Genomic DNA, 20,971 nt, shown 5'->3' with positions numbered 1-20,971 from the left:
TTAGTATAAATTCAATTTGTTCTCATTTAACAATAGTGTAATTATCTTTTTTTTTTTTTTTTTTAAACTTATACACTTAAGCAACAAAAATGCACATGAATTTATTTCCTTCATTGCAAAAATTCTGAGAAATTGATATTTTTCTCTCTGTAAGAGACTGACTAGACTTCAATTTTAGACTTCAAACATTATGAGACACATCTCTCAGAGCAAAGCAATAAGTAAGAGTCTGCATCTGTTTGTATATAGTAAGTGTGCTGTGTCTTATAGAGAATACATCTGCAAATTCCTGCAGCCACTGCTGTTCTTCAGCCTTTAGAAATACAGCAGTGACCAGACATCATACACAGTCCCATCTTTAGGATGGCCAGAATCAGACCAGGTTTAAAATATACAAAATGGATTGATCTGGTAAACCCGATATTTATTTCTATGAAATAAAGTTTAAATATGAAACATTATAGTGTCAGATTTCATCAAATGTTGCTTTTGGGGGTTATGTAGACCAAAGACTGTAAATAGCTGTAGACCTCCTTCCTTAAAATTTCCTCAATCAACAGAAAAAAAAAAAAAAAACCTGCGGTGGATGTAACCACTAGCCTTCTTCAGAAAAAAGTATGACAAAAATATGTAAAATACTCAAAATGTTAGAACTCACAAATGATCTTGCTGTTTTGGAGGAGGCTGTGGTGACACATTGTTTTGCCTATTGTAAGTTTATCATGATAGAAGGCTGACTGATCATAAGATATTTTTTCAAAGACATTAACACAGCTTAAAACTGCTGAGATGATTAAAGAGCCTTGTTCTTTTTGTTTATTGAATCAACATCTGTGACTTGGATGAAGTTTTCAGTGCTCTTTTTCTCAGCAAAGAAGGCCATTCTATGTGAGGAAAACATGTGACTTTATTGAACAGTGTATACTCCTCCCTCCACAGAACCACTGGGCTTCTATGCAAAGTTGCAAAGAAAATGCCAGAGACTGAGAACAGTCAGTTAAAGATATTAAGACAGGCAAAAGAACACCGACACTGGACAGATTAAGGCTGGGAAATCTTTCTGCTATGGAATGAATGAACCAAAGCATCTCCAAACAACGATGAACCAACTAGGAAAGATGCTACTGTGAGAACAGTTTGATTGTATGGTATGGAAGAAGTGCTCATCAGGCCAATCCACCCTGAGTAGGAAGCTTCAGGAAGCATCAGGCCTTCAGATTACCTCAACCAGCTGACACTAATGTCCTCAGGGTTGTATTTACTGCAAGTGGAAGGTTATCCATGTCTTTGTCTGGAATATTTATGTACAATGCAACTCATTTGATGCATGAGAGTACGAATTTTTGTTAAAAATTAGATTTTTTTCCACAATTTTTGTGCAGCGGTTTTTTTAACATTTCACGACAGGCAGTAACCCATTTTGGAACCGGGATGGAACTAAAGACCCAACAGAAGCAGGTTTGTGTACATGAAGACAGGCTTTGTTTAAAACAGTGGAACCAAAGCAGTGCTAAAACTGCTGAAAGCCAACACTGCCCACATGTGGCCTTAGCAGGCATGTTCAGCTCCCTTTCTTCTTTACTCAGGTATTCAATTCAATTCAATTCAATTCAATTCAATTCAATTCAATTCAATTCAATCCAAATATCACCAAATCACAACAATAGTCACCTCAAGATCCTTTATATTGTAAGAGAAAAACCCTACATAATACAGAGAAAACCCCAACAATCAGACAACCCTCTATAAGCAAGCACTTGGTAACAGTGGGAAGGAGAAAAACTCCCTTTAAACAGGAAGAAACCTCAGGGAGGGGCAGCCATCTGCTGCAACCAGCTGGGTCGAGGGGAAGGGAGACAGGACACCTCTCAAGACATAGATCACAAGGTGCTTCACAACATTAAAACAAATTACATAAATACTAATAAGATAAATATTAAATAAATCCAGAGTGGTGTATAAAACACAGCGAGTAAAAAGAGGTAAATGAGAAAGAAATACCAGCCGCCTATAGGCCTATTGCAGCATAACTAAGGGAGGCTTCAGTGTAACCTGATCACCTGAGCCCTAACTATAATTATTATCAAAAAGGAAAGTTTTAAGCCTAGGAAAAATGAAGAGAGGGTGTCTGTCTCCTGAATCCAAGCTGGAAGCTGGTTCCACAGAAGAGGCGCCTGAAAGCTGAAGGCTCTGCCTCCCATTCTACTCTTAAGTATCCGAGGAACCACAAGTAAGCCAGCAGGCTGAGAGCGAAGTGCTCTGTTGGGGTGATATGGGACTATGAGGTCTAAGATGGGCCCTGATTATTCAAGACCTTGTAGGTGAGGAGAAGGATTTTAAATTCAATTCTGGATTTAACAGAGAGCCAATGAGGAGAAGCCAATACTGCCAGTACTCTCACTGAAGGATTTTAGATCAACTGAAGGCTTTTTAGGATAACCTGATAATAATGAATTCCAATAGTCCAGCTTAGAAATAATATATGTATGAACTACTTTTTCAGCATCACTCTGAGACAAGATGTTTCTAATTTTAGAGAGACTGTGTAAATGCAAGAAAGCGGTCCTACATATTTGTTTAAAATGTGCACTGAAGGACATATCCTGGTCAAAAATGACTCCAAGATTCCTCACAGTGTTACTGGAGGCCAAGGTAATGCCATCCAGAGTAGATATTGAATGGCATTAGTATAATTTTTGTGTAATGATCCTTCTTGGGGAAACAGGCACAGGTGGAACTAGTAATGTTTATAGAAGCTGCTTTTTCAGATGTCCCAGCAAACAATCCTCTAGCTCACAAGTGTGATTTACAGGGAATGTGAATGGAACTGAGACACTAATGGGTTTAGCTGTGCTTTTCCATCTATATCAAAGCAAAAAGTTCTGCACTGTGAAATTCCTACTCAGTGTTTGCTAAATGCAAACATAATTTTAAAGAAATTCAGAACTATTAAAAAGCTGGTGAACTTTCAGATGGCACACTTGCTCGCCACCAGATATTTGCATAGATACAAATTTCCTGAAGGTGTGTTTTCATTCTGAATGGGAGCACTATCCTGGAATCTTTAAGGTGAAATTAAAGGTCCTGATGACTCCTCACACTACACAAATCTTACAATCTCCTCTTTACTGCTAACAGAGTTTGTGCAGTAGAATTAAAAGAAATCAAAACATTAATCTTTGGTTCAGAGATATTCAACACATTTTTCCTCAAAGAATCTGCAACGTCTTAAAGAAACATTTGTTTAATTCTCTTGTTTTAAACCTCATCTGAGGTTATAATGAGCAGCCAGTAGCAATTGCACTTTGCATGCCACACTGGAAGGATCAGATTGAAGCACATGTGATAGTCTTTCCTAAATTGTCCCCTTTCCTCCACCTTTTCTATGTATCCTCCAAATATTTACAGCTAAAGAGCAGCTGCTTATCAGGAAGAGGTAAACAAGTCCACCAGCACATAAACTGTGTGTGACTGTAAATGTAGAAGCAATAAATCCTCAGCATGTCACAAAATATTGAGCAATTGTACTTGTTATTTTATTATATATTTTATTATATTTTTTAATCAAGCAGAATTTCAATTTTTGTGGACGGGGTAGGAGACACAGCTGCATTTAAGACATGAGAGACACATACACCCTTACTTAAGCTAATTTTCATAATATATCAGGTCCTCCTCTTTTGAGTTTGTTTTTCTGCCCTCCTGTGTTCTCTGTGTCAAGTCTGCATTTCTGTTTGATGTCCTCGTTTAGTTACTTCCTGTTTTATTTTGATGTATGCTGTGATTAGTATTGCTTCCCTTTTATTTATCACTTCCCTTAGCTTAGCCAACTCACCATTGGCATGGCTGCTTCTCCTGTTCCTCCCGCACTTTTCTGCTCTGTTTGTCGGATGTTTAGTTACTCCTCTGCCTCGTTTAGCGGTAGCAATACTTGCACCAAATGTAGCCTGTTCGTAGATTTGGAGTGAATTGGAAACTTGGCTCCGCACCCTGGAAAATCCTGAAGCTAGTGAAGGGATACACTCATGGTATCTGTTTGCACTTAACATATGTACATTTATTTGCCTGAGAAACTTTGTCTTAGACTGGAAGATAAACATAACTGATTAAAAATACTCAAGTACATGTTTGGTGTCATCGGGAACTTGGTGTTCTCACTGGGCAATGGTCAGCCACTCATGGAGACTACAGAATGATGGAAATGGAGACTCCGAGGTCATCTGAGGAAGCTGCTGTTGAAATTCTCTGTTTTCCACATTTTGTTTTGTATAATGATGTAACCAAGATAGATAAGCTTTGACTATATGAAATTGTGAGCTGAAAGAGAACGTGTGAGGTCTTCATTTCATATCCAGTAACACACTGGCATGGCATGTGGTTCTGACCAAGATTAATCTGTAAAACTGTGACAGATGGCTAATTAAATGTAATAATTGGACTCCTTATTCTGTTGTTTTGTCTCATTCCTGTTTGATGAACGAGAGCCAAATCCTGAATAACAACTTGCATACGACTTTCCTGACAAACTTTGGTAACTTGTGTACTTCCTTCACTGTCTACTTAAATGATGATATCTACAGTATATTGCTGTTCACAAAATATCTGTTTCACTTGGTACTTTCACCTCTGCTATAGAGAGCTTCAAATTGAATTGAAATTAATTAGAAGAGTTTACTGAGACTGTAGTGTACATGAGTGTTCCCAAGGCCAAGAATGTACTAGTCCAGCGACTGTTGCATAGCACAGGTGGCTGATGTGATGGCCTGAGCCGGTGCAAAGTGCACATTTTACTTGTGTCTCAACAAGAACTGCTTCTATGACCTCAATTATATGTCCTTACATGTTTTTATCGTTTTTTTTTATAGTAACACCAATATATGAACATACCTGAAACTATTACTATTACACCCAATTATGAATAATGTTGCTAATTTGAGTCTTACCTAAATGTATGTCTATTATATATGCTATATTCAAATTAACAGTTGCTGAACTACACATGCACAAACCCCTCTGTTCCTCCAAGGCCAAAGTGGGTATAAAAATGAAGGAAAAAAAAGGTGAAATGATTCATCAGCTAAACATCTCAGCACTGATAGCCTGACTCATATTAATGAGGGCCAGCATTCCCTCTGTGTTATCAACCTATGAAATATTAACATTGGCTCAACAGCAGCTGAACACGGTGGGAGACAAGACTGTGCTTGACCTCACAATGCAAAGAAAGAAAGTTGTGAATGCAAACTGAAACAGGAAAAGCAGAAGAAATAGTGCTGACTCAAGAGCAGATTCTCAGAACAGTCTCCCATCAGCATCTCAAAATCTGAGGCAGCAGAACTGAGGCAAGCAAAGCACTGACGCAAATGGCTGCAGGCCACACTGAAGTTACAGAGAAAGAGATGAGTTTACAGATATGTATTTAAGTCAGCATTGGATTTAATTTCATTTGATGTTTTAATTTGAGGGTTGTTAAAATTAGGGTTTATTTAGAAAACAGAAAACAGTGAAAAAGTGTTAAGATCTCCAGGTAGAGAGTTCTAGAGTCCAGTCACCGAGAAGAAGGAAGTATTAGCTGGTGCCTGCCAGAGGATCCTCACAGGGAGTTAGCAGGTCACAGACATAGGCAGTAGACCAGTCAAGGTTTTTAAAAACAAGCAATAAAATCTTAAAATGAACTCTAACAGGGCAGCACGGTGGCACACTGGCCTCTCTGTGTGGAGTTTGCATGTTCTCCCCGTGTCTGTGTGGGTTTCCTCCGGGTACTCCGGTTTCCTCCCACAGTCCAAAGCCATGCGCTTACTAATTGGTCGCTCTAAATTGCCCATAGGTGTGACTGGTTGTCTGTCTCTCTGTGTTGGCTCTGTGACAGGCTGGTGACCTGTACAGGGTGTACCCTACCTCTTGCCCTATGACAGCTGGGATAGGCTCCAGCCTCCCCATGAGCCTAAACAGGAAGAGATGAACTCTAACAATCTCAGGCAGTGACAGACAGTTAGCTTTAACATGTGTGCGTCTCACAGTAAAAAGCCTAGCAGCAACTTCTGAATCAGTAGTGGCCTTTGGATATTTTCTTACAAAACATGATAAATAAGGGGTTTTGCTTGCAATGTAAATATGGTAGATGGAGAATTTATTTGTAAAATCAGAACTGTCCAGCAGTGCAATGGACTAGAAATGAAACGGCCTGTGAGCTACCCCAGCTGAACTGGTTTAAGTCTTGTAAAGTGTTGCAGTTTAAACTGGTCAGTTTGTTTAATGCTCTGCTAACATCTGCCAATGATGCAGTACAAAGTAGTCATAAGGTCCATCAACTAAAATGTGCATGAACTAGTAAGGGCTTTCTTAAACCTGTCCCTTAACCTGAGGCACTGAAATTCTTGCTATTGCATGAGAATTATAAACGTCCTAAACCCTGCATGACCTAAAGCACTCCTTGACTTCATGTGGGATCCCAACCCTGTGTAAAATCTATCAACTGTAAAAAAAAAAAAAAAGTTGTGTCCTGATAAACCTGCAAACTACTTAAAATCTCAAATTGGAAAGGAATGACAAAATATTAGGGCTATTAATCAGTTCTGAGGCTATCCAACCCATAAATTGTGTAATTTGAAATATCTCAGGTCTCTGCAGCAGAAGGCTGTAGGCAGATTTTTGTGCTTCCAGAAAATATTGGTGGTAAGTGTTTCCTTTCTTTTTTCCCACTCATGGACTCTGAGATGAGAGGGAAAACTAAGAGATTCCAAAAACAGTCAGACTGGATGTGACCTTATTTTTGTGTGAGATTAAGGAACAGCACTAATATATGAAGAGAAATGACCTTCAGATAAAATAATTTATTAGAACATAAGTAGCAGCAGTTCTGTTAGATGTTAAGCCATCTTGTTTATTCATCCTTTATAATAAATTTTCATAAGTTAAGCAATTTCCATATTTAATGAGTTCAGCTTACTGGAGTTTGAATCCGAGCTGATTCTGAATATCAGTGTCATGGTTCTTTATTCTGGTTATGTTTATTTAAAATAATTTCCTCTTGTATTTTGTAGTCCCTGTCCTTGCAGTTATTGGTCTCCTTTTTCTGCTAAAATTGTATTCAATAAGTTAATCATCTACTTCTGTATATATCCCAACAGGGTTGTCTTATTTAATGTAGGCAAGCCTTCCAGCCAGGTTTCAGTTTGCATTTCTCGTGTGACTTTTGTATTTCATTCTAAACAAAGTTTTCATTGTGTATCATTAGTTCTTTTATGTTCTTTACTTTGTGTTCCCAGTCTAACTCTAAGTGACCCTTTTTGTTTGTGTTTCCTTTGCTTTTTTTTTTTCTGGTTTCTTTGCTTATATGACTGCGTGACCAAAGCAGACAAAGAACCTTTAGATCACATATTGTATTATGTTTGGTATTAGGGGTAAACGATTGTATGTATTCAGGATAACACTTATTATCTCCTTAAGGGCTGTATGCCTAATCATTTCTTTCACAAGCCAAGCCAAGCTTATTTATAAAGCACTTTAAAAACAGCAAACACTGACCAAAGTGCTGTACATAAAACACATGAGGACAAGAGAAAAATAACATTTACAAAGGTAAAAATTTAAGAATTTAAGAAGTTACACACAAATAAAACAATGATAAAATGCATAGTTTATCCTACAGTAAATAAAAAAGTTATACACACAATTAAAACCAATGATAAAAGCATAATCTAAGCGTAGAGATAAATAAAATTTAAAAAAGTAAAAAATTCAATAGACAGCAGCACATACTAAACAAAGGCCAAATGAAAGAAATGGGTCTTAAGAGCAGACTTAAAATTGGCCATTGAAGAGGCCTGTTTAATGTCTCAGAGCTGCCACAGCAAAGGCTCCATCTCCTCTGAGCCTCGCTGTGTCCTCGACAGGTCAAGGTACAGCTGATCAGCTGATCTGAGTGACCGGGAAGGATGAATTTCACAAGTATATTTACTGTGAAGAAGAATTTGACTCCTTTCTTTAATTTTAAATTTACACAAAAAAACCCAAATAAGAGACACCTATTAAAAAAAAAAATGAATTCTGCTTTGTATCAGAAAATCCTGCAGCAGACTATCTGGCCATCAATTTGTATAGTGAAGCTCAAACACACTTGGGTTATGCATATATATATGTGTATATATATATACACATATATATAAATATACACACACACATATACCATACCATACCATCTTTATTTATAAAGCACTTTAAAACAACCACAGCTGACACAAAGTGCTGTACATTAAAACACAAATAAATAACAATTTAATAACTCTTTCAGGTTAAAAAAAAAAAAAAAAAAAAATAAAAAAAAAAAGAAAAAAAAACAGTTTAAAACTAGATCCCGCTGGAGTTAAAAGCCAAGGAAAAAAGATGGGTTTTAAGACGAACTTTAAAAGTGGACAGTGAAGGGGCCGCTCTAACCTGCAAAGGCAAGTCATTCCATAACTTATATATATATATATGTGTGTGTGTGTGTATATATATATATATATATATATATATATATATATATATATATATATATATATATATATATATATATATATATATATATATATATATATATATATATATATATATATATATATATATATATATACATTTGCAAACCCAAGATAAAATTTGAGTGTTATGAGGAAATCTCTCGTATCAATCATTTACAATGAACTTTCTCTCTTTGAAATAGCTGCATTAATAAATTTAATATTCATAATTATTCATTATAGATAGATTTCAGTGTGAAATATGTGGCTCACTGAAGGCATTGTGACCAACAGCAGAGAACCAGTCTGGATCTCTTTTGTGCATCAGTTCTGTTCAGAAACCACGGGAACACTCAAACCAGCGAAGTTTCCCTCCTGCACCGAGCCTGGTCTTCAGCATTCAATCTGCTTTTCTACAGGCTTCTGGTGCAAATGTCCATAATGACAACAAAATTTGAGATTTTCATACAAATAGGCAACGTCCTCATTTTTTTCCCCCAGAGATTAACAGATGCACACTAATGACACAATCCTATCATGATTCCTGTTCAGATTAAACTAAAATGCTCTTCTCACTGGTTCCAGATGAAAGAACACTCCACAGAAATGTTGTAGCAGTATTTCTAATGTAGAAACCGTGTTCGATGTTCATCTCTGCTTTTTGTTGAAAAGCCCTGCCTCGGGGTCTTTTACTGCAAATTAATTTATGAAAAAATATTTAACGTGTTAAATGTGATGTGTTTATTGAAAAGTAAGAGTTACTTAACTTTACAATGTGTTACATCTGTTTTGTCATAACAGACAAATATTTCTGAGTGTCTGGGATTGTCATATTTTCATAAATGATTGTGCTGTTGTCCTGTGATAGATTGGTGACCTGCCTGAGGTGTACCCTGCCTCTCACCCAGGGGACAGGCTCCCGCCCCCTGCAATCCTAAAGTGGATAAGCAGTAAGGATGGATGGATGGATGGATGGATGGATGGATGAATGGATGAATGGATGGATGAATGGATGGATGAATGGATGGATGGGTTATATCTTCTCACACATCTTACAGTGTAATTTTTTTAAAAATCCTGCAAACTATATTCTTCTTCACATCGCAGTCAATAGAGATCCAGCTGTAACATCAAACCAGCATCACATATTTCCAGAGCGCACAGTTCATTCTCATCTCTGTGTGCCATTCACTTTATTTTAGAAACCATCTGCCAGTTAGCAGTAAATTTCACAATGAGAATAGTACTTTATTCATCTCTCCCTCACAAACTCTTCTCTCTGATTTACCATCCATATCTAATATTGACATTGACTCATGTAAAAGAAGGATCTTTCAGTCTGCTTTATGATTAGGGAAATGAGGTCTGATTAGTGGAGCTGGATCATAAAAACTAACAAACATAAATGTTTTTTTTTTAATTCCTTTGCCACTCTAAGCTCTCTTGCAGGGGCACACTGAAGGATCAGATCTGTTCAGCACATAGCCTCTTGTCCTCTATCTCTCACCTTTCTCTGAGATAAGGGCACTTCCTCTAAGTCCAGCCGCCACCACAGGAACATGACTATCATTAAGATAAGGAGTGCTCGTAGATCCCTGAGCACCTCAAAAACTCTTTGACATGTTCAAATGTGCTGTTAAGGTAGGAAAGAGAAATGGTAGCAGGACTTTTTGAAAGGCAGGAGGCTGCACAGACATGTACTGTTAATTCATCCTTGCTTTTCACTTCTGACATTTATTCATGTCTCAGCTGCAGTTAAAGTGAAAGCAGTAAAAAATCTGCTTGCACACAGCAGCTTTTAGACAGGAAACTCCAGTGATAGTATGGTGATAAGCTGCTGTTTGTCAACACTCACAGTAAGACAAAGATGAAGAGAGAGGCCGCAGAGTGCCTGTTCCTCTTTATTTGGGAGGCAGGTGTGGATTGTAGAAAATACAAGTTGCACATTCTCATTCTCGGTTTCTTTTAGAGCCTTTTCACACAACTCGTTTGGACTATACTTTTGGACTTTTCAATTCAATTTCAAAATACAAGTCTCGTCCACAGAGGCCTGAACCAAAAAGACAAAGTTATGGTCTGAAAAACAAAAGCACTCAGCTGAAAATAAATCACGGGTGAGAAGTTAGAGTAGCAGCCTAGATTCTAGTCAGCCTCAGGCTAATTCACCATCGTTCTCCCCACTGACTTCCTGTCTAATATAGGCCTAAAAAACAAAACAGTTGTTTATGTTGAAAATATCATATAATATCAATTTTGTAGGAATTCTAGTGAAGGGGGTCGTTCTGACTGTTGGGTTTTCTCTGTAGGGTCTTTACCTACAATACAAAGCGCCTTGAGGAAACTGTTTGTTGTGATTTGGCGCTATATAAATAAAATCATATACTGTAACAGCCATATTTCCTTAACAGTTAATATAAATCTTTTGTTAAATCCCTTGAAATAAATCACACATTGTGATTGAAGTGCTGGTGGAAAGTGGTTTCTTAACAGATTAACCAACTCGTGGTCACAGGACTGGGGCCTCTCCCAGTTCTCACAGGTACGCACTGAACCTAAAAAGCATACAAACTAACTAACCCTAACCCTCACATCATGAAGCTGTGACCCCGATCTCATGCTTGATCTTAGAAAAGCAAATTACATCCAGAATTTGCTGAAGACTAGGCTTGTGCTAAATTTAAAGTAACCTTTCAAAAAGCCAACTGAAACGTTGTATTAAAAAATATCAACAATTTCCAGCTAGAGGAGGAAGGATATGGCAGAAGAGGAAGTGAGGATTGTGCATGAAGTTTCTATAACTGCTGTTATTAATATTTTCATTCATTTAAATGGCACTAGAAGGCTACCTGCAGAAATGACAGAAAGCATACATCAGACGCACACATGCTTACAAACCAGCTGAGAAAGAGAACAGGATGCACAGGTCATGGGTTCTTTTTTTAAGGATTTGCTTAATTGTAATGTAAAACCAAAAGCAAAAAGATACAGCCCACAGGGTTTACAACCCACAGGGTTTACAGCCCACAGGGTTTACAAACCACAGGGTTTGCATCCCACAGGGTTTACAGCCCGCGGGGTTTACAGCCCGCTGGGTTTACAGCCCGCGGGGTTTACAGCCCACAGGGTTTACAACCCGCGGGGTTTAGAGCCCATGGGGTTTACAGCCCATGGGGTTTAGAGCCCATGGGGTTTACAGCCCACAGGGTTTACAACCCGCGGGGTTTAGAGCCCATGGGGTTTACAGCCCATGGGGTTTAGAGCCCATGGGGTTTACAGCCCACAGGGTTTACAACCCGCAGGGTTTACAGCCCATGGGGTTTAGAGCCCATGGGGTTTACAGCCCATGGGGTTTACAACCCACAGGGTTTACAGCCCGCGGGGTTTACAGGCCACAGGGTTTACAGCCCGCAGGGTTTACAGCCCATGGGATTTACAGCCCGCAGGGTTTACAGCCCATGGGGTTTACAACCCACAGGGTTTACAGCCCGCGGGGTTTACAGCCCATGGGGTTTACAACCCACAGGGTTTACAGTCCGCAGGGTTTACAGCCCATGGGGTTTACAGCCCGCAGGGTTTACAGGCCACAGGGTTTAGAGCCCACGGGGTTTAAAGGCCACAGGGTTTACAGCCCACAGGGTTTACAGCCCACAGGGTTTGCTGCCCTACCACTTGGAGAACTAAGCACTAAAACTGGAAAAATGCTGGTAAAAATGCTCCATAAATACTGTAAATCACTTTAAGTGCCTTTTATACATTTCTTGTACTTTTTCTGAGTGGTTATATTATTGTATCCTGTGCAAATGAATTGTAACGCAAAGATGGTAAACATTCTGTTCCCACATTTCCCACACAGTGTCACTGAAAAGATTTGGACATGACTGATAAGCAAAACGATCAACAGGAAAACCAAATTAAACTGACATAATCCATCAAACCAAATGACAGCATATATCCAGAAACTCATTTTTTTCTATAACTCAATCGAGGACCATCAGAGAATGCAGTGGTATGCAAAAGTCTGGATTACCCCTGATAATTTCCATGATTTTCCTTTATAAATCATTGGTTGTTCGGATCAGCAGTTTCAGTTAAATATATCATAAAGCAGATGAACACAGTGATATTTGAGAAGTGAAATGAAGTTTATAGGATTTACAGAAAGTGTGCAATAATTATTTAAACAAAATTTGGCAGATGCATAAGTTTGGGCACCCTTGTCGTTTTATTGATTTGAATACCTTTAGCAATAATTATTGGAACACAAAATTTGTTTTGTAAGCTCATTGACCCTTGACCTACATACACAGGTGAATCCAATTATGAGAAAGGGTTAAGGTGGCCAATTGCAAGTGTTTCTCCTCTTTGCATCTTCTCTGAAGAGTGGCAACATGGGAGCCTCAAAACAACTCTCAAATGAGCTGAAATCAAAGATTGTTCAACATCATGATTTAGGGGAAGGATCCAAAAAGCTCTCTCAGTGATTTCAGCTGTCAGTTTCCACTGTGAGGAACATAGTGAGGAAATGGAAGACCACAGGCACAGTTCTAGTTAAGGCCCGAAGTGGCAGGACAAGAAAAATCTCAGATAGGCAGAGGTGAAGGATGGTGAGAACAGTCACAGTCAACCCACAGAGCAGCTCCAAAGACCTGCAACATCATCTTGCTGCAGATGGTGTCACTGTGCATCGTTCAACTATTCAGCGCACTTTGCACAACGAGAGGCTGTATGGGAGAGTAATGCAGAGGAAGCCTTTTCTGCACACATGCCACAAACAGAGTCGCTGAAGCACATTTGGACAAGCCAGCTTCATTTTGGAATAAGGTGCTGTGGACTGATGAAACTAAAACTGAGTTATTTGGACATAACAAGGGGTGGTATGCATGGTGAAAAAAGAACACAGCACTCCAAGACAAACACTTGGTACCCACAGTAACATTTGGTGGTGGTCCCATCATGCTGTGGGGCTGTGGGGCCAGTGCAGGTACTGAGAATCTTGTTAAAGTTGAGGGTCGCATGGATTCCAGTCAATATCAGCAGATTCTTGAGAACAATGTTCAAGAATCAGTGGCAAAGCAAAATCTACTAAGGCATTCATGCAGAGGAACAAGTACAACGTTCTGGAACGGCCATCTCAGTCTCAGACCTGAATATTATTGAAAATCTGTGGTGGGATTTAAAGTGGGCTGTCCATGCTCAGAAACCATCCAACCTGACTGAACTGGAGATGTTTCGGAAAGAAGAACGGTCCAAAATACCTTCAACCAGAATCCAGACTCTCAATGGAAGCTATAGGAAGCATTTAGAGGCTGTTATTTCTGCAAAAGGAGGATCTACTAAATATTGATGTCATTTTTCTGTTGGGGGGCTCAAACCTATGCACCTACCTAATTTTGTTTAAATAATTATTGCACACTTTCTGTAAATCCTATAAACCACTGTACTAGTCAGCTTATTTTGATGCACATATCAAATGAGCTTTTCTGCAGTGTCAACAGGCAAAGCATCAATAGAAGCATAATGGAAGTCATCTGCCACAGCATTTGCCAACCATTGTCTGATTTCAGTGTTTTCCTAAATTTGCATCTAAAATTCTACAGCCAGTTCATTAATTTTTTTAAATTAATTTTTCATTTTATTTAATTTTTCATTTTCAGGAACTTCCAGAATATGACAGTGTCAAGGGTCAGAACAAGCCCAATCAGTGTCCTGAGAGAAGTTTGATGCTGAAGGATTGATTCAGCCAAAGGAAATAGATATAATTCATCATCATTCCAAATGCACAAGTAGTTATGCAGGTTGTGAAACTGAAGATTTAACATCCTCCTTCAGCTGCAGGAAAGGAACGAGCAGGCTGAGGCCGACGAAGGTTCTTTTGCTGCAAAACTACCAGACAAATACTGGACATGTTTCATCTATCCATCAGCTTCAAATTAATGCTTTAAATGTGGGTTTGGTGTGTATGAAAGGTCATGATAGTTATGTTGTGGAAAAATAATCTACACTTTTAATGATGGGACTGAATTAATCTTGCAGTGGGGATAACGATGAAGACTTTTATTCAGTCTCTTGCATGTCAGCCACAGTCATGCATTTGATTCCATTACCATGAATCAAATGCATCACTGTGGCATTTGATTCCACACCTGATCAGATTAATATCATCAGATGTTTCACTTGAATAAAGGTCATATTAGTATTGACATGAAATCTAGTGTACTTGTTGCCAGAAATGCATTATGCTTTTATTACCTTATAATCACCTGAAAATAAGAATTTAAATGCCAAACGCTTGCTCATAGGGGACAGTTAGATTGTTAGGAGTGTCTCTAAACTTACACAACAACAGTGAATTGGTGCCATATAATTAAAAATAAATCAAACTAAACTGAAAATTTTGTTCCAAGGCTACACTCTTTCTTAAAATATTTGAGAACTTCTAATATTAAGTGATGAAGTTTTTGGAAGAAATGTCACAAAGAAATGCATGAAAAAATAGTTGTATTGATTCCAAAATTCACATTTACCCGTGTGATTTGTGGGGGAAAGAAGAAACAAACAGAGATGGAGATGGTTTGCACCCTGCTGTGCAATATGAAAATACTGAAATAATATTTGAAGCCCGTTAGAGTATTTATTGATGCTGTCAATGTGATACCTAGTTTAGGAGTGTTCATAATTATTATAATATATAACCACAGCTTTTACAAAAAAATTGTAACTTTTTTTAATGAAATTAATATGCACAATATTAATCATCTCAGCTTTTTCTCTTCAAACACAGCTGATCCAATCAAACACAACAATACAAAAGGTTTCACACACATGAATTAAATCTCTTTGTCCAGCTGTGCCATTGAACTTCAATACTAATATGAAATAAGCTCAAATTTCAATAGCTCAAAATGGCATCAATTTTAAAAATATTAAATAACCTAAATATTCCTAAATAGTAGATTCCTACATATCAAATGTAGAAAACAGCCTGTTTTAATTAGAGACTTTTTCATCTGCACAGCTTCACCCTCTTTTGCTTCACATCTGCAAATTTCCTGACAGAGAAGGAGGAAACTGTTACATTTACTGAAATCAGCAGCAGACTATCAATTTTGAGACTTAATAAATATTAGAAAATAACTCAGCTCTGCAATGTGCTCTTTAGGTTCTAACTTGTCAATGATGCAGATTAGGCTTGATCCATTTACACAGGTGTGTGTCTGCGCCTCTGTCAGCCCATCACAGCAGCTGCAGCATCTGTTCGAAGACAGCAACCTGCATGATGTTGCAGATAGCAGACCTGGTGCACAGCTGCAGGTCAACATTGAGAAAAGAAGCTGCACAACTCTTCTTTTTAAGGAATGACAATTTCAACCATCAGGCAAGTGAAGCTGATACAGACTATTTCTGAGAGTTCTTTTAGTCTCCTGATGGTCTGAATCGGCTTTATTTCTCTTTTATTTAGTTAATGTAGTTTTTATAACAGCAGTGCTTTTCGGTTTAGTGAAAAGATGGAACAGAATGGATTGGGATCACCCCGCCTCCATGCCGTGTCATCTACTGTTAGGGGATCGCAAGGGCAAGTCCAGTTGCGATGCCCACAGACTGAGTCACGGCTAACTGCCTTTGCATTTACGTGCATTGACGTGAACATAAATCCCATCATCCATTTTTTAGCTCTATTTTTGTGCATTTAGGGCAAGTGGAAGATGAGAGGAAAAAAGCCAGGGGCAAAACTGACCCAGGCCATGCAGTGTCCAGAAGTCACTGTAGCATAAAGAGACATTCTAAGTGCTAAAGACTCTACTGTTAGTGTCTTCACAGTAGAGTAGTCTTTAATGTGCTTTAATAATTTCCCCATTGTGGGATCAATAAAGTATCATCATCACCATCATCGTAATTTATGAATTTTTCTACAAAACAGGTATATTTAAATTATTTATGCTTAAAGACTAATGAATTAATTTGTACTTAACATTAACAGTACTCTACTTGTACTTAAATATTAGTAATGTTTGTCTTACCATGCAGTATCTGCTTTGATAGTTATGTCAAAAAGTTTCTTTCTGTAAGGCTCGGTGACCCGAGGAGCCAGAAAAGCATAAAAATGTTCTTAGTTTCATGTCTAGACAGAAAAACGCGTCAAATGTTTCCTCAAAGTTTATTGATTTATGGATTTAGGACAGAGTCACAGATCTTCATATTTAGACTGATTTCATTATTTTTGTGATGCAGTAGGGAAAAGACTTGATTCCAAACATGAAAATAAGCTTGAATATTCTAAGCTCTATAGAGAACCAGGGTGAGATATTTAGTGAAAGCATTACTGTGTTTAAGTACATATTAATTCTCACTATTTTCATCTTTTTTTACTGTAAATGCTGGACAGCTTGTGTGTGTGTGTGTGTGTGTGTGTGTGTGTGTGTGTGTGTGTGTGTGTGTGTGTGTGTGTGTGTGTGTGTGTGTGTGTGTGTGTTTTAACTGTGCTCCTGTTGCTGAAAAAATGTGCAGATTACTATGATTTTGCAGGAATGCAGAAACCATCACACAGCTGTTAAATATTGTTTGGCGGAGCAGGGGTGATATTAGTTTATAAAGCTGTTTATTATAAAAACGTATCTAAACGGGGACTCAAACCAGTAACCTGTGGGCTAGTAACCGGCTGGTGTAACATCTCATCCCAGCTGCTCACTAAATATTTTCAGGCGCCCACCAAATATAACCGGACCCCGGTCCGCGGTATGGTTCGGTGTTCAGGGTGCGCGCATCAAGAAAAAGTCACGCCGAGGTAAAAGGATAAAAAGCTGCTGATTTAAGGACATTTTGATCCGCAAACCCACATTTGTTACAAAATAATTAGTTCATACCGACTCTTCAATCCGACATTTAAAACACATTAAACAATAAATTATGATAACACAACAGGTTTAGCACGTTTTCCTCTGCTTTATAGCGCCAGTCGATTAATGAAAGAGGACTTTTGCTTTTCACCGGGAATAGAAGACACGGGGGTGCTTTCTTTCTCCCATGTGCGGTGAAGTACTGTAACCTTACAGAACATCAATACAGAAAATGTTAACGTGATAATATTTAAGATGGAGTTTTGAGTTGTGAAAGCTATAAATGCGTTAACTAAAACAAAAACAGCTACTTACCGTGAGCTTGTGTGTGAGGGTGCTGTCAGTCAAAGGGCAGTGGAAGCCAGCCGAGCGCTGTGATGCTGCTGCGTCTGAAGTCCACTGAAGTCCATAATGATGCCTGCAGGGGGTCAGCTCTGCGGGGTGACGGAGATGTTAAAACAAAAAACACGCGAGGTCAAATCCTGCTTTTTCCTACTGGACAGAAAGAGGTGGGCAGAAAAAAGCCTGTAAACCTATTGGAACACAACGAAAAAGCTCCAGTATATATTATTATCTTCATATATAAAAATGACTGTATTTAGATAAAGGAATGTGACAAAATAAAGGGGGGAAAGCGTCTTTGTAAGGTCACGTGTGACCAGAACGCTTTCACTGCGCCTTTGCACAAATGTTTTCCAGAACCAATCCCAATTTTTACTTACTACTAATAAGTAAGGTTGCAATCTGGCTCTATTCTATTCAAATGTTTTAGTAAGGTATGCAGCACCCACTACCCAAAACTTAAGCAGCTAAATGGAATTTGACCCTCATTCATTTAATATATTTTTACCTGTATGTCCTTCCACACCAAAATTTTTGCTGGGTAAAAGTAAGTATTTTTCAGCTTTTGCACAAATTTTCAGGCAACCTAAAAACTGAAAAATAAAGAAACAGTGGATAATGGATGTCCCCCTTTTCCCTTTCTTATGTATTTCCTTGCAGTGAAATAAGTGAGAAAGGTTTCTCTTCCAGTTTTAAATTAAGATTTTATCATACAAAGGTAAAATCAGTCTTTATCAATGTCAAAGCAATATGTAAAGCTGGGCCCATGCAATGTTTACACATTTAGGTTGTGAATGGAATGAAATAGAACAGTGTGTTTTTCACTTCTCTAGTCTTTCCAACCACTTAGAGTGCTTGAGTTTAGATCAGCTAAAGTTCATAATTATTCTATGAACTGTATATTGAAGGCAGCAATAAGGCTTCAATATGGGCTCACTGTATTACTAAAGAAAGTTTCTAAAACTCCACAAGACTCTTTATTCTCCTGTTGTTTTCTTTTAAATTGCATCCTGGGCTAAGTACACCCAAATGGGTTTACTTTGCCCACCCAATCAGAAGATTAGAAAGACGTGTTTTTGTTTTATTTTTGGTTTTCGTGTCAAAAATGGGAACTGAAGACCAAATTTTACTCTTTAAGCTAAACTTTCAAACTGCTGCTACTTTAGTCAAAAAGAACACTGATCTTCTATGTTCTGAGGAAAACCCTTGGTGATAGTGCATATCAAAGACACACATAATAGTCAGCTTAGGTGGATACTCAGACCTTATTATATTGGTCATCTGTGCTCAAATCACCATACACCTTATGAAATAAAATGCAGTACTTCTAGAATATACAGGCATTATATGAGGACAAAAAATATCATGTATGTTACTGATAAGGTATACAATATTTCAGTGTTTAATAACTTTATTGTGAACTTGAAATAACTTTAAACACTTAGATACCTTTCAGTGTTTTGCTTTGGTATAACTGAAATGTTAACATAGTTTAGCAAACACACTGATTAATTAATGATTACTAGAAAGAAACGGCAACAGACACACAATGTTTCAAACTGAAATAAGTCAAATGTCAAACTAAGTATAATTATAAAATACTCAACAAATGAAAACAAAACAACAGCAAGGTTTTAAGGTTACATATGTCAAACATGTATAATCATACAAAAAAATATTATGCCATGCAAGAATGAGCAAAAAAAAACCACAAACATGGGTTTGGAAAAAGTCCCACTACAACCCCCGGACTGCAAACCAGCCAGGCTTCAATACCCCAGACACCTGTGATATTCCAGGTTTGCAGAGCATCTAAATCCATCAAAATCCAGTCATGAGACCCTCCATTAAAAGTTAGACATCAATGCAACTTCAGTGGAACTCAGTGACAGATGAAATGTGAATCGGGTGCGATCAGAATGATGGTCTCTGGCACTGAACCAGTGTAAGAGAACCCGAGATGGGGTTCCAGTATTCCATGCAGCAGTGGGAACTGGCTAGGACACCATGTTTTTCATAGTGATGACCCAACACTTGACTGAGGACAGCATGGAATGCTCATCATGACTTGGGCTCTTGGTAAACCTCCCTTGGTCAGGTGCCTCCTGAAGGTGCTGGATGAGTAACTTCCCCTTCAATCTGCACCTTCTTGCAAATGGCAAACCATTGATGCTTATCTACATAATTTAAAACATAAATAATAATTAACTATTCTCACATAATTTGGGGTGGCTGTGGCTCAGGAGGTAGAGCAGGTCATAATTGGAAGGTTGGTGGTTTAATCCCTTGCTGCTTCAGTCTATATGCCAAAGTATCCTTGGGCAAGATATTGAACCCTGAGTTGCTCCTGATGTGTTCATCAGAGCATTAATATGTGTGTCAATGTAAATGTGTTTTATAAAGCACTTTGAATGCTCAAGTAGAGAAGAAAAGTTATATATAAGAACTAGTCAATTTACAATACATAGACTGATAACTACTAGATTAATGTCATTAGCTGGGCATGCAAACATTGGCAAGTATGTACATCATGAAATGCCATGAGGTAATCCTGGGGGTCCTTACAACTTTTCCACTGAGGTATGGTAAGGTCATCAACAGTTTCTTAGAATTCATTTCCTGTTACACCACTTTGAGTTTGCTGTGACTCGTCCACTGTCATTACAACACCTAAATTTTGTCTCCCTTTCACAGGAAATTGGAGTGTAAGAACCACTTCAGAACACTTTCTGTCCTGCACAAGAATCTGAAAATAATACATCTACAAAACGTACTAAAGCCTACATTTGTTGTGTAATTTGCACTAGCTGTGAGATAAAATGTTGGGTGTAATTTTAGGGGTCCCCGTGTTGTTTTGGCCAAAAATTCAAACTCAATTAAAACCAAAGTTTCCAAAAAATCACTGGGATGAGCAGGTTCCAGTGCAGGCTGTTTATTAGATATATTGGTTACACAAAACACAGACAAAAAACAAAACACAGACAGTAACAGAACTAAGACCAGAATACACACACGAGAAGAGAGGAGGGAAACAAAGAGAGAGAAATATGCAGAAACAGGAAGAGAAGAAGAGAACAGGAAAGGGAAGAGCAAAAGAGTAAGTGCTCGACAAAGAGCAGGCACATTATTTCATAGCCTTAAAATGGTAACTGCCCACTTGCCTTTGACCTCTGCTAATTTACATGAAGTGTCATCCCTGAAAACTAATGCAGACCAATCAACTTTGGGCTCCACTAATCAGTTCCACTCCCCTTTTTGCAGGCTCAAAGATTCAGTTCACCAGGGCTTTTCATAATC

General features: G+C 38.2%; 1 protein-coding gene across 1 annotated transcript in view; it reads right to left on the bottom strand.

Moving 5' to 3' along the window:
• The window catches only part of LOC115795365 (double-stranded RNA-specific editase 1-like), a 55,848-nt gene extending 38,121 nt beyond the window's left edge, over nucleotides 1-17,727 (bottom strand). Inside the window, exon 1 of the mRNA XM_030751232.1 lies at nucleotides 17,648-17,727. The gene's annotated coding sequence lies outside the window, so the exon portion shown is untranslated. The remainder of the gene's footprint in view (nucleotides 1-17,647) is intronic.
• Between the last annotated feature and the right edge of the window lie 3,244 nt (nucleotides 17,728-20,971).

The sequence above is a fragment of the Archocentrus centrarchus genome, chromosome 2 (assembly GCF_007364275.1).
Source record: "Archocentrus centrarchus isolate MPI-CPG fArcCen1 chromosome 2, fArcCen1, whole genome shotgun sequence".
Taxonomy (NCBI): Eukaryota; Metazoa; Chordata; class Actinopteri; order Cichliformes; family Cichlidae; genus Archocentrus; species Archocentrus centrarchus.
This window is presented reverse-complemented; position numbering and strand designations above follow the sequence as displayed.